Here is a 12,039-nt window from a genome sequence, read left to right on the forward strand (position 1 = left end):
CTGCTGGAAATGGCCCATCTTGATTATCACTACAAAAGGTGTTTTTTTTTCTCTCCTGCTGGTAATAGCTCACCTTAACTGATCACTCTCATTATAGTGTGTATGATAACACCAATTGTTTCATGTTCTCTGTGTATATATATATCTTCCTACTGTATTTTCCACTGCATGCATCCGATGAAGTGGGTTTTAGCCCACGAAAGCTTATGCTCAAATAAATTTGTTAGTCTCTAAGGTGCCACAAGTACTCCTGTTCTTAATTCCTGTTGTGAATCCAGCCCAAAGATACTGTGAAATCTTGATTGTAATGTGCACATCTTTTCACTTGATGCTCTTGCAGAGCAGTTTTGCTTTGAATTAATGCACATAAACCTCTTGTGATGATTTATCACTGAGAGAGGATAGTCTCTCCATAGTCAATACTGTAACTCGTTTTCTATTATAAACCTAAATTTGAATCCCCTCGTATTTTACTATAGCTCACCAAAATCATTTGAAATTTCTCATGTGTAAGACAAGAATTTTTTGGACAGATTTCAGTTTAATTGGACATGGTGAACCAAATTCAGAGGTGCTGTGTAAAGTGATGTAAGTTGGTCTGACTTTTCCCACTTATCTTTGGAAGTTCTAAGACACTTTTAAAAATTATACACTATGTGAAAAGGAGGCTTAACCTTATCACAGCAGAGACTGCACAACTATCTAACTTCCTACAAGAATCCTTTGCACTTGTTGATTGGCTTTTTGTGATCCATGATATGTAAGGCATACTTCTCCACTCCTCTCTCAATGTACAAACGATAGGGAATGTTATAAATATGGCATGAACCCTCTTCCTGTTAGAAAATAAAACCACCACCACACGTACATTCCAGTGCCTACCTGTGTTCAGAGCATGAATTTTAGCACTAGTCCCGTTTAAATTTCCTCTATGGTACCTGGCGAACCTCATGTTCTTTCCAACATTATTAAATAGATAAACAAATATAAAATACTCTGTTCTTCTATTTCTCAAAGGAACCTTTACAGTAAGAATGAAAAATGATGTAATTATAGCACCTGTAGAATGCTGCAATTCAGAGTTTTGATCAAATTATATATATAAAATGATATTTTTTTCAAAATAAGTTTCTAAATATCTGCCATTCTCTTTCCACTGGAAGTGACCAGTTTGGAAGTGGCCCTCTTTTTCCTGTGTACCAGAAGTGTATCATCTTTAGTTAAATCACAGTGGTAACAATCTGTAATTTCTAATGCTCAGGGCATTAAATACCTCTTTTAAATGAGGTAGATATTTCCTGATATCTTCAAACTTTATGGGCCGAATTCAGGAGTTATACAGGCAACCATGTTGTTGACCTCAGTAGCCTGAATAAAAGCTAAAGGTCCTTCAGGTATGTCAGCATTTTATTTGCTAAGAATTATGTAAGTGAATTATATTTTTCCTTTCCAGTTCCATACCTCTGTAAGAATCCCATTATTTTTTAGGGATAAAAAGGATTTCAGATATTTATCTGTAGGCCTAATAATTTCTATAAAAGGGTTAAAAAAAGAGGTACATAAATTCATGGAGGATAGGTCCATCAATGGCTATTCGCCAGGATGAGCAGGGATGGTGTCCCTAGCCTGTTTGCCAGAAGCTGGGAAGGGTGACAGGGGATGAATCACTTGATGATTACCTCTTCTATTCATTCCCTCCGGGGTGTGATGTTGCACTCTATGTGTTTTATGGAAATATGCTTATGAGTGTGAATATGATGTAACTGAAATATGCTTTATGCAAAAGGTCTCTTGTAAGGTATCATAACAAAGGTTATAAGCCACTGAATATATTCCTCCTATTTGTATGCATGTATCATTCTTGAATCTGAAGCTAGAAATATGAAGTATAACTATGAGGTCCTATTGTAATTATGCAAAGTGTGGGCCATTAATGGTGATTTAGAATCTTGATGGCACCCATTGACCCAGACAATTGGTTATAAATTGGTTATTTACTTACAAACCCTCCTGTGTATGTGTGGGCCAACCCAGGAAGAATGGACACTACGGGTCTCACAGTGACATGTGACCATGTCACATGATGCTGGAATCCATCTTAATCCTTGTACTTTTCCATGGATGAGGCGGGGGTGGGGACAAGCACAAACAAAAGATTCCCGCCTTGTGGCAAAGCTATACAAGGGGGTGGAGCAGGACAAAGGGGGCTGCCAGTCATGAGAAAACCCCTACTTACCACCTGAGATGTCCGCTGGAACTAACAAGGACTTTACCAGGGACAAGGATTGGGCCCGGACTAGGAAGGAGTCTACTCTGTGAAAGAAACTTATTGGAACATCTTTGAGGGTGAGATATTACCTGTAATCAGTTTCTTAATGTATTAGGCTTAGACTTGCGTGTTTCGTTTTATTTTGCTTTGTGACTTATGTTGTTCTGGCTGTTATTACTTGAAACCACATATAGTCTACTTTTTATACTTAATAAAATCACTTTTGTTTATTAATAAACCAAGACTAAGTGATTAATACCTGGGGGAGCAAACAGCTGTGCATATCTCTCTATCAGTGTTATAGAGGGTGGACAATTTATGAGTTTACCCTGTATAAGCTCTATGCAGAGTAAAATGTATTTATTTGGGGTTTAGATCTCATTGGGAACTGGGTGTCTGGCTGCTGGAGATAACTGAAAATAGCTCAGCAGGTCACCTACGTCTGCAGCTTTGGGGGCATGGACCAGACCCTGGGTCTGTGTTGCAGTAGGCTAGTGTGTCTGGCTCAACAAGACAGGGTTCTGGAAGTCCCAAGATGGCAGGGAAAATGGGCTCACAGGTAATTTCAGCACATCAAGTGACAGTCCCAAGGGGGTCTCTGTGACTGAACCCATCAAGTTAAGTAGTTGTGCAATATTCTATAGAAAAAGGATATAAATAACCCATCTTTCCAATGGTCCCTCAGTTCCTTTCATCTGAAGGGTCTAGTGCAAGAAACTATCAGTGCCAAGACCAGACTACACTCCTGTAGACTTTCCACTTTCTGCCAGACTGATTCAAGCGTAATTTTCTCCTGCTGCCATGTGGATAAGAATGTCTGTGTAAATTAAAAGCTGGCTAACGTATCACATGAGTAATGATAAATAGGATAGAGACCCATCTATCTAATGTGAGGAACTGTTCCTGTTTATGTACCAGTTTTGCAATGTTTTGGACTTCTTATTACAAACCAAACTCTCACAGAGCAAACATTTAACAGCTCACTTAATGGGGTTTCTGGTGCAACTATACCTGAAAATGTCAATTCTAGATATCATGTTACCAAAAAGATATTGACAGCTACAGAGTTGAGAAGAACAACAAGTCTGATCATGGTGCTAGAAACACTGACTTATTAGGAAAGATTTAAGAACTAAGTATGTACCACATAGCTTTTACTCAGCCAGGACATAGAAGGAAGGGAGACATAACAACTGTTTACAAATATCTGAAGAGTGATCATACTAAAGGTAATACAGGAATTATTTAGTGTAGTAAAGAGGAGTAAAACTAAGAGAAAAGGGATGAAACTGTGAATAAGAAGACTTATTCTGAACATCGGGAAAAGCTTCCAGACATTGAGGTGTATTCAGCTGCGGGATCATTTCCCAAGTGAAGTGATTGAAGCTCAATAAAGTGGGGCATTTAAAACTAGACTGAACAAAAACCTCAGGGAACAATCATTCACTGAGATACCCGAAGATGCATACATACTTCAGAAAATAATTTGCAGCCCTTTTCAACTGGATCTCAAAGCCTTTTACAAAGGTGGATACAAATTAACATTTTTACATTAGGTTAATGATGCAGAAGCAGAGCGACTTGCCCAGAATCACACAGCAAAACTATTACAGTTAGGAAAAGTTACTCAACTGGAGTATTGTGTACAGTTCTGGGTGCCACGTATCAGAAAAGATGTGGACAAATTGGAGAAAGGCCAGAGAAGAGCAAAGAACATGATTAAAGGCCTAGAAAACATGACCCATGGGGGAAGATTGAAAAAACTGGGTTTGTTTAGTCTGGAGAAGAGAAGACTGAGGGGGACATGATAATAGTTTTCAAGTACATAAAAGGTTGTTACAAGGAGGAGGGAGAATAATTGTTCTCCTTAACCTCTGAGGATAGGATAAGAAGCAATGGGCTTTAATTGCGGCAAGGGCGGTTTAGGTTGGACATTAGGAAAAACTTCCCGTCAGGATGGTTAAGCACTGAAATGAATTTCCTAGGGAGGTTGTGGAATCTCCGTCATTGGAGATTTTTAAGATCAGGTTACACAAACACCTGTCAGGGATGGTCTAGATAATACTTAGTCCTTCAGTGAGTGCAAGGGACTGGACTAGATGACTTCTCAAGATCCCTTCCAGTCCTACGATTCTATGATTCTATGAAAAGAATCCAATTCTTCTCACTACCACTCGAATGCTCAATCCGTTAAACTTTCCCCCAGTTCTGAGTCACTGTGAAAGTTCCAAATTTATCAGTTTTCAGCCTGGTACCTCATATCTTTTTGTAGAAGTTAAGCATTTTCACTTTCTCCATAACACTGGCTCTGCCAAACCCAAGCACAGGAGTCTCACGCAAAGCAAAGTGGCTATGGATTTATTTATTTATTTATTAGAAGAGGATAGAGTGACGTTGCACTCCATATGTTTTATGGAAATATGCTTTTGAGTGTGAATATGATGTAACTGGAATATGCTTTATGCAAAAGGTCTCTTGTAAAGTATCATAACAAAGGTCATAAGCCACTGAATATATTCCTCCTATTTGTATGCATGTATCATTCTTGAATCTGAAGCTAGAAATATGAAGTATAACTATGAGGTCCTATTGTAATTATGCAAAGTGTGGGCCATTAATGGTGGTTTGGAATCTTGATGGCTCCCATTGACCCAGACAATTGGTTATAAATGGGTTATTTACTTACAAACCTTCCTGTGTACATGTGGGCCAACCCAGGAAGAATGGACACTACGGGTCTCACAGTGACATGTGACCATGTCACATGATGTTGGAATCCATCTTAATCCTTGTACTTTTCCATTGATGAGGCGGGGGTGGGGACAAGACAAACAAAAGATTCCCGCCTTGTGCCAAAGCTATACAAGGGAGTGGAGCAGGACAAAGGGGGCTGCCAGTCATGAGAAAACCCCTGCTTACCACCTGAGATGTCTGCTGGAACTACCAAGGACTTTACCAGGGGAAAGGTTTGGGCCTGGACTAGGAACGAGTCTAGTCTGTGAAAGAAACTTATTGGAACATCTTTGAGGTTGAGATATTACCTGTAATCAGTTTCTTAATGTATTAGGCTTAGACTTGCGTGTTTTGTTTTATTTTGCTTTGTGACTTACGTTGTTCTGGCTGTTATTACTTGAAACCACTTAAATGCTACTTTTTATACTTAATAAAAACCACTTTTGTTTATTAATAAACCCAGAGTAAGTGATTAATACCTGGGGGCCCAAACAGCTGTATATATCTCTATCAGTGTTATAGAGTATGGACAATTTATGAGTTTACCCTGTATAAGCTCTATACAGAGTAAAATGGATTTAGTTGGGGTTTGGATCACTTGAGAAACACAAGGACCTTTTCTCACAATGCATGAAAGAGATTCTTTTACAATTATTCAACCAACCCTATGCTATTTCTGTCAACACATTTGAACATAAAGTGATATGTTTTAAAAACATCCACTTTTAGTCTATATAGAATTGTTCTGCTCTTTAACATACAATTTCATCTAACTGATTTAAAAAGAAATATGCCCACAGGGTGAAATTAACCAGGCCTCTTCCCAGAAAAAAGCAGAATAATAGGGCTTGTGTGGGGAACTCCACAGGCATTGGGGAAATCAGCTCTGATTTCAGTTAGTGGGCTAGAATGCCTTCTGCTGCCACTGCCCTATAGGGATTTGGGCCATGCGATCCATACAAATGTAACTCCAGTGGCTTTCCTCCCCGACCCACTTTCAAATCCTTCCTCTGCAGTTCTGCAGTACAGAGGGTCTTGCTTAGGCCCTTTACACGTGTATGATTTTCACCCATTATCAACAACTTTCAGAAGTTATGGGCTTGATGCAGAAATCACTGAATGAAATTCTATGGTCTGTATTATGCAAGGCAGAGTAGATGATCCTAGTGATCCCTTCTGGCATTATAAATAAGGCTATGTTTTAATCACAGGTATTTTTAGTAAAAGTCATGGACAGGTCACAGGCAGTAAACAAAAATTCACGGCCGGTGACCTAGCCATGACTTTTACTATATACCCCTGACTAAAACTTGCGGGGTGGGGGTGACCCTGAGGGTTGCGCAGGTGCTGGCGGAGGCGAGGGTTGGCTGGGCTGGGGAAGGCTCCCTACCCAGCTCCTGGGAAGCGATGACTTCCAGTTCTTAGCTCCATGTGCTACCTCTGTTCTGTCCCAAACCCCTGTTCTGCAGCTCCCATTGTCTGGGAACCATGGCCAATGGGAGCTGTGGGGGCGGTGCCTGCGGGTAGTGGCAGCACATGGAGCTGGGAGGAGAGTGCCTGTCGCCCTTCCAGGGAGCCCCCCACAGGTAAGTACCACTCCGCATGCCAGTCCCCTGTCCTGAGCCCTGCCACACCCAAACTCCTGCTGCTGGGGGGCCTGAGACTGCCCCAGCAGCAGCCGGTGCGACTGGCCCAGGGGCTGCCCGAGCTGCTCAGGTGGCTCCCAGGCCAGCTGCACAGGCCATGGAAAGTCATGGAATCCGTGACCTCTGTGACAAACATGGAACCTTAATTAGACTCTATCAATGAGGACTTTGAGACTTTTCCAAGAGTTGCTAATACCGATGATGAATACTGAGTTGGTCAAAGCCAAGGGAAATTTGTTTGGTTTTTGTGTGTGCAAAATATCATCAGTAATGTTTGAAAAAAGCCAAAAACTGGAGCCCATTTTATTAAGATTTCCTCCTCTCCTCGAAGTTCAACTGGGAAGGGGTTGGATAAATTGTTCCAGTTTGGGTTTGTTTTCAATTTAAGAACTGAAAACAAAAATGCTCAGAATATACAGCAATTATAAAACTATATTTCAAAAGACAAAATTGCTATTGATTCTAATAGCTGTTGTGTGTTTTAAGGTTTTTGGAGGGATTCTTATGCATTCTCTTTTCTCTTTTCTTTTTAATGACTTAAAGAAACAAGAAAATAGAGTTTTGCAAAGCTCACTTGGATTGACAGTAAAAGAAAACAGCAGCCTGAAAGTATTGGCACAAGCTTTCAAAATATAAATTATATGATAGGTGTGGTTTGCCTTTCCTCTGTGTAATACTTCTAGCAGGCAGGGCAGCATTGCTGAATGTGGGATTGTCTCATTATCACAGTTATATGAGTCGTTAGGCTATGATTTTTGTTTTGTTTCATTAAATGTTGCCAAAAAGTTTTTTTTTAAAATTAGGTTAAATCAAAATGAGTCATAAGGCTTTGCACATAAGTTAATAATAGCAAAGAAGCTAGAAGCTGTGTGAAGAGAGCCACAGAGGACTGGGATCAGTGTACAGCCCATTTAATCCCCTCCTAGAGAATGGAGGAGTGCCTCTGGTGGCAGCACTTTCTCCTCTGACCTGTTTCTTTCTTTCCCATGAAAGTAAGGCAAGAGATGCTCCTGCTATAGTCTTCCCACATAAGAGCCTTCACAGAAATCCAAAATGTGGGCTTGATCCTATGAAGTCTGTGTGCTCAGAAACCCCAATCAGCTCAGTTTATTGCCTCATTCAACTGAGTCCTATAGTTGAAGGATATACCAACACATTAATATTGAAATGAAGAGACAGCTTAGTCATCCTACTATGAATTTAAATATACTAAAATACAGATAGTAGGGGAGGCAGTATGCCTAGTGGATAGAACACTGGACTGGGGTGCAGGGGGCCCAGGGTCTATTCCTGGGTCAACCACTGGCCTACTAGGTGGCCTTAGGTGAATCATTTCACCTCCCTATACCTTAATTTCCCCATCTGTAAAATGGGAGTAATGACACCAGCCCCTTTTGTAAAGTGCTTTGAGATCTACTTACTGATGGAAAGTGCCATATAATGCTTTGTATATTTTTATTGTTATATAGAGTTAATTAGGGTTATGTTTAGGGAAAATATTTAAATAAAGCTTGTTAACATTTTCCCCATTCTCTTTAATATAAGAAACACTTGTATTCAAATATTGGCCCATTCTTGTGCATCAGCTTCCTGCTTCTCCCTACACTAGTAACCCAGGTAAAGTTGTTATAGAACAGGGGTTCTCAAACTGTGGATTGGGACCCCAAAGTGGGTCGCAACCCTGTTTTAATGGGGTCGCCAGGGCTGGCTTAGACTTGCTGGAGTTTGGGGCTAAAGCCAAAACCCGAGCCCCACCGCCTGGGACTGAAGCTCAAGCTCTGGGCAGCAGGGCTTAGGTTACAGGCCCCCTGCCTGAGGCTGAAGCCTTTGGGCTTTGGCTTTGCCCCGCTCCTGCCAGGGGCTCGGGTTTTGGCTTTGGGTCCCCCCCATCTGGGGTGGTGGGGCTTGGATGGGCTCAGGCTTCGGTCCTACTCCTGGGGTCCTGTAGTAATTTTTGTTGTCAGAATGGGGTCATGGTGCAATGAAGTTTGAGAACCCCTGTTATAGAATACGGGATAGAGATTTGGCCTCACTCCCTCAACTTAGTACCAGACTTCAAGCCTATGTAACTTTTGAATATATTCTCTAAATTAGATATTGATTTGGGATGATCCTGTTAATTTGTCTGAACGGAAAATTTAGAAGAGATCTTAACTGCAATACTGCTTGGGCACTAGCAGAATATGTGTTATTCAGGTGCATGAAATCTGAAGCAATTTCTTAATGTAAAAAATAAAATAAAAGTAAAGATCCAAAATTAAAATTGTATTCCCCCCAAAGTAGCTTTCTTCTCAGTTGCACTACGTACAATCACACTTACTATATGATAGGACTCTTTTTTTCTTTTTCAGTTAAAGCCTGAAACATGACAAAGTTGTTTTTGTCTTTTCATCATCCTGAGATCAGGTTTAATTAATTCTGGCCACTCTTCACAAATGCAATATTGGGCCAAGACAGCCATATCTTCAAAAGTCAGTGCTTTCCAATCACCTTTCTCTCAGAAAAAGGGAAGGGCATTTCTCCTCTATTCAGGTTAATGACACACTTGACAGATCAGGTTAGTCAGGCCAACAAGTCCATTCTAGTAATAAATAAGAATGTTTGAACATGCACTAATAATCTGTGTACAGAATTTGGCACTGATAAGCGTTGTTAGAGACAATGAACTAAGATCCCTGTTACCTGTACTCCTAAGAGATGAGATCTCTGCTACTTTAAAAAAAAGAAGCAGCAGGTATAATCATGGGATGAACTCCTAGGATCATTGAAGTCCATGGGATTTTGCCTTTGACTTCAGTGAGGCTAGGATTTCACCCTTAATGTCCAGACCAACATTCTCTGTCTCAGTAAAAGAACTTGAAGGCTCTGTGTAATCATTTGCTGTGCTTCTTTACACACTAACTGCATGTATTCAAATGGTCTGTCTTAAAACTGTCTTAACATAGGCCTTAATCCTGAAATGTGATCTGTGTAGGCAGACCCTTTGCTCCACTGATTTCAGTGGAGTTCTGCAGAGTCACAAGGCATCATCCACATGAGTGTGATTGCAGGATCAGAGCCTGGGACTGTAATCCCTTTGGGGCAGGATTAGTGCCTTTCTTTTTTGGTCTGTAAAGTGTCACGCACAGTTATGGATTATATAAATAGAAAACAGCAATAATAATTAATTTTTTTTCCAAAGCTGTATGAATCATAAATATTAGCTCATCTCTTCCATCCCTCTGCCCATGAAAAATTGTTCCATACAAAACACTCTAGAGGGTTGTAAATGACGCAAATAATGAGGTTTTATCACATCTCTTGAATATGTTATAGTCTAGTAAACCTAGGACACTTTTCACTGATACTTGGCCAAAATATACCTTTGCTTTATTTTATACTGTTTACTGTTACACCTAGTTATAGTATATTCCCTTGATCATCCTAAAGAATTCTTTGATGATCATCCTAAAGAATTCTTTTCCCTCCTTGATGTCTGCACTCTTCAGATACTTGGTAACAAATCTCCCCTTAATTTTTTAGCCAACCTATACATATTAAGTTCTTTTAATCTCCCCTCCCCGCCCCAGCTCCCTAATCCTTTTGGTTGCTGTTCTTTGAATACCTCCTAGAACTGTACAGAGTAAGTGCAGTCTAGGTGCAGTCTTGATAGAGTCCTATAAAAAGAGATTATCTCCTCATTGCTCTGATATGCTGCCTTTGTAACCTCAAGGCAGTTTGGCTCCCCCCCCCCCCCGCCTCCCCACCATGCACAGCCCAATGACACTGCAAGCTCACACTGGATTTTGTGGCAGGTCTACGCTGCCCTGCCTTGAGACTATGGTGGTGTGCTGCACTGTAACTCCCCTCTGTGACCGCTGTGGGCATGAACTAAAAGGTCCCTATGTCTCATTTATGTAAATCCTGGATTAAATTGTGGCCTATTATAAATTGCATCTAGTGTGTTCCTTTCATCCTCTAATTTTGTGAATCAGTAAATAAAGTGGTTTGGTTTGTCAGATGTTGTTTCTTTATAAACCAATACTGGTTCTTGCTATGGTTTTTTTATCCTTGGGCTGCTAACATCTATTTGCTCTTATTAGCTGTTCCATTATTTTGCCAGGGCTGGATTTCACAGATGGTTGTTTGACACAATTGCTCTTTTATCTTTTCTAAAAGATCAGCTCCATGTTTAGTTTTTGAGACTCTGAGTACGAAAGATTCACTGTAAGCAATTAAAAACCAAAATAGTTTTAGTGTTAAATGTTTGTGTAGCCCCGACCCTAGAACATGGTGTTAAGTTGTAAGCTAACTCAGTGTGGTGTGACAAGAGGGCATCAGAAGAAACATTTTAAAAATGTAGTTTGTGTGTGACCTTCAGTGTGACTGTGTGTTCATCTTCAACATAGTGGGCAAAACTTATCCTTGATGTTCCATCAATGACTGCAGTGAAGAAGCGGCACCAGGAAAAGGTTTGGCCCAGTCTTTTGAAAATATACTTAAAGAGTCCATTTCAAAGCAAACACTTTACACTTTTTATTGATTATTACAAGCTATTTTTGAACTTTGGACTTTTAAGCTTTTTAATGAGCTATAGATTGCAAAGAGGCCCTTTGCTTAAAGGAGTCTGTTTAGGCCAGAGTTTCCAGAGCTAAAATTACCTCGAGAGGCTGGAATAGCTACTGTATCTGTCCCCCTCCGTCTTTGGAGCTCTTATTTTAGGAAAACATAGTCAATGGAAAATGAACTGAAGTGAGTGATCAAATCCCTGCTCCTGCAAGGGAATCCAGGTGACAGACACTTACACCACCAAGGTGTGCCATTGTACTCCAGGTGTTGTCACATAGATTGGGCCTTACATTGTGTCCTGCATTATGATTTTTATTGTATTGACATTGCTGTCCCCTGTGACCATCCCAAAAATAAAATATGCATTTACTTTATGAGGTTGTCCCACTGAGCAAAATTTGAAATAAATAGTAAATTTTAATAGTGATAGGGGAGACTTAGGTTTTAAAGAAAACATTATTTTCACTGAGTTTCTATAGCATTTCTTGTACCTGTCACTCTATGCCCTGTACTTTATCAGTTTCTGGATGGTGCTTTGATCCTTGGTTTCTAAGCCAAGTAAAAAAGCAATACAGTGGTTATTGTGTGCCATCTACTGTTCTTCCTAGGAAATATAGTTTGCAAAAAAAAATTGTCTAAAGCCTGCTCGTTTTCGTTATCACTGGGATTACTGTCTCAGCTCCTGCCATGTACAAAACCAGCTTTCCTCTGTTTCCCCTGTGCAGAGGAATATTTTACATGGTGTGGCATTACTCCTTTGCCAGTGCAAGGGATATAGCCAGGGTGTGTCTATCAGGGCTAGATGTAGGGCAGGCAACCTCAGCAACCACCTGGGATGTTGGG

This window comes from Natator depressus, chromosome 2, assembly GCF_965152275.1.
Source record: "Natator depressus isolate rNatDep1 chromosome 2, rNatDep2.hap1, whole genome shotgun sequence".
Taxonomy (NCBI): Eukaryota; Metazoa; Chordata; order Testudines; family Cheloniidae; genus Natator; species Natator depressus.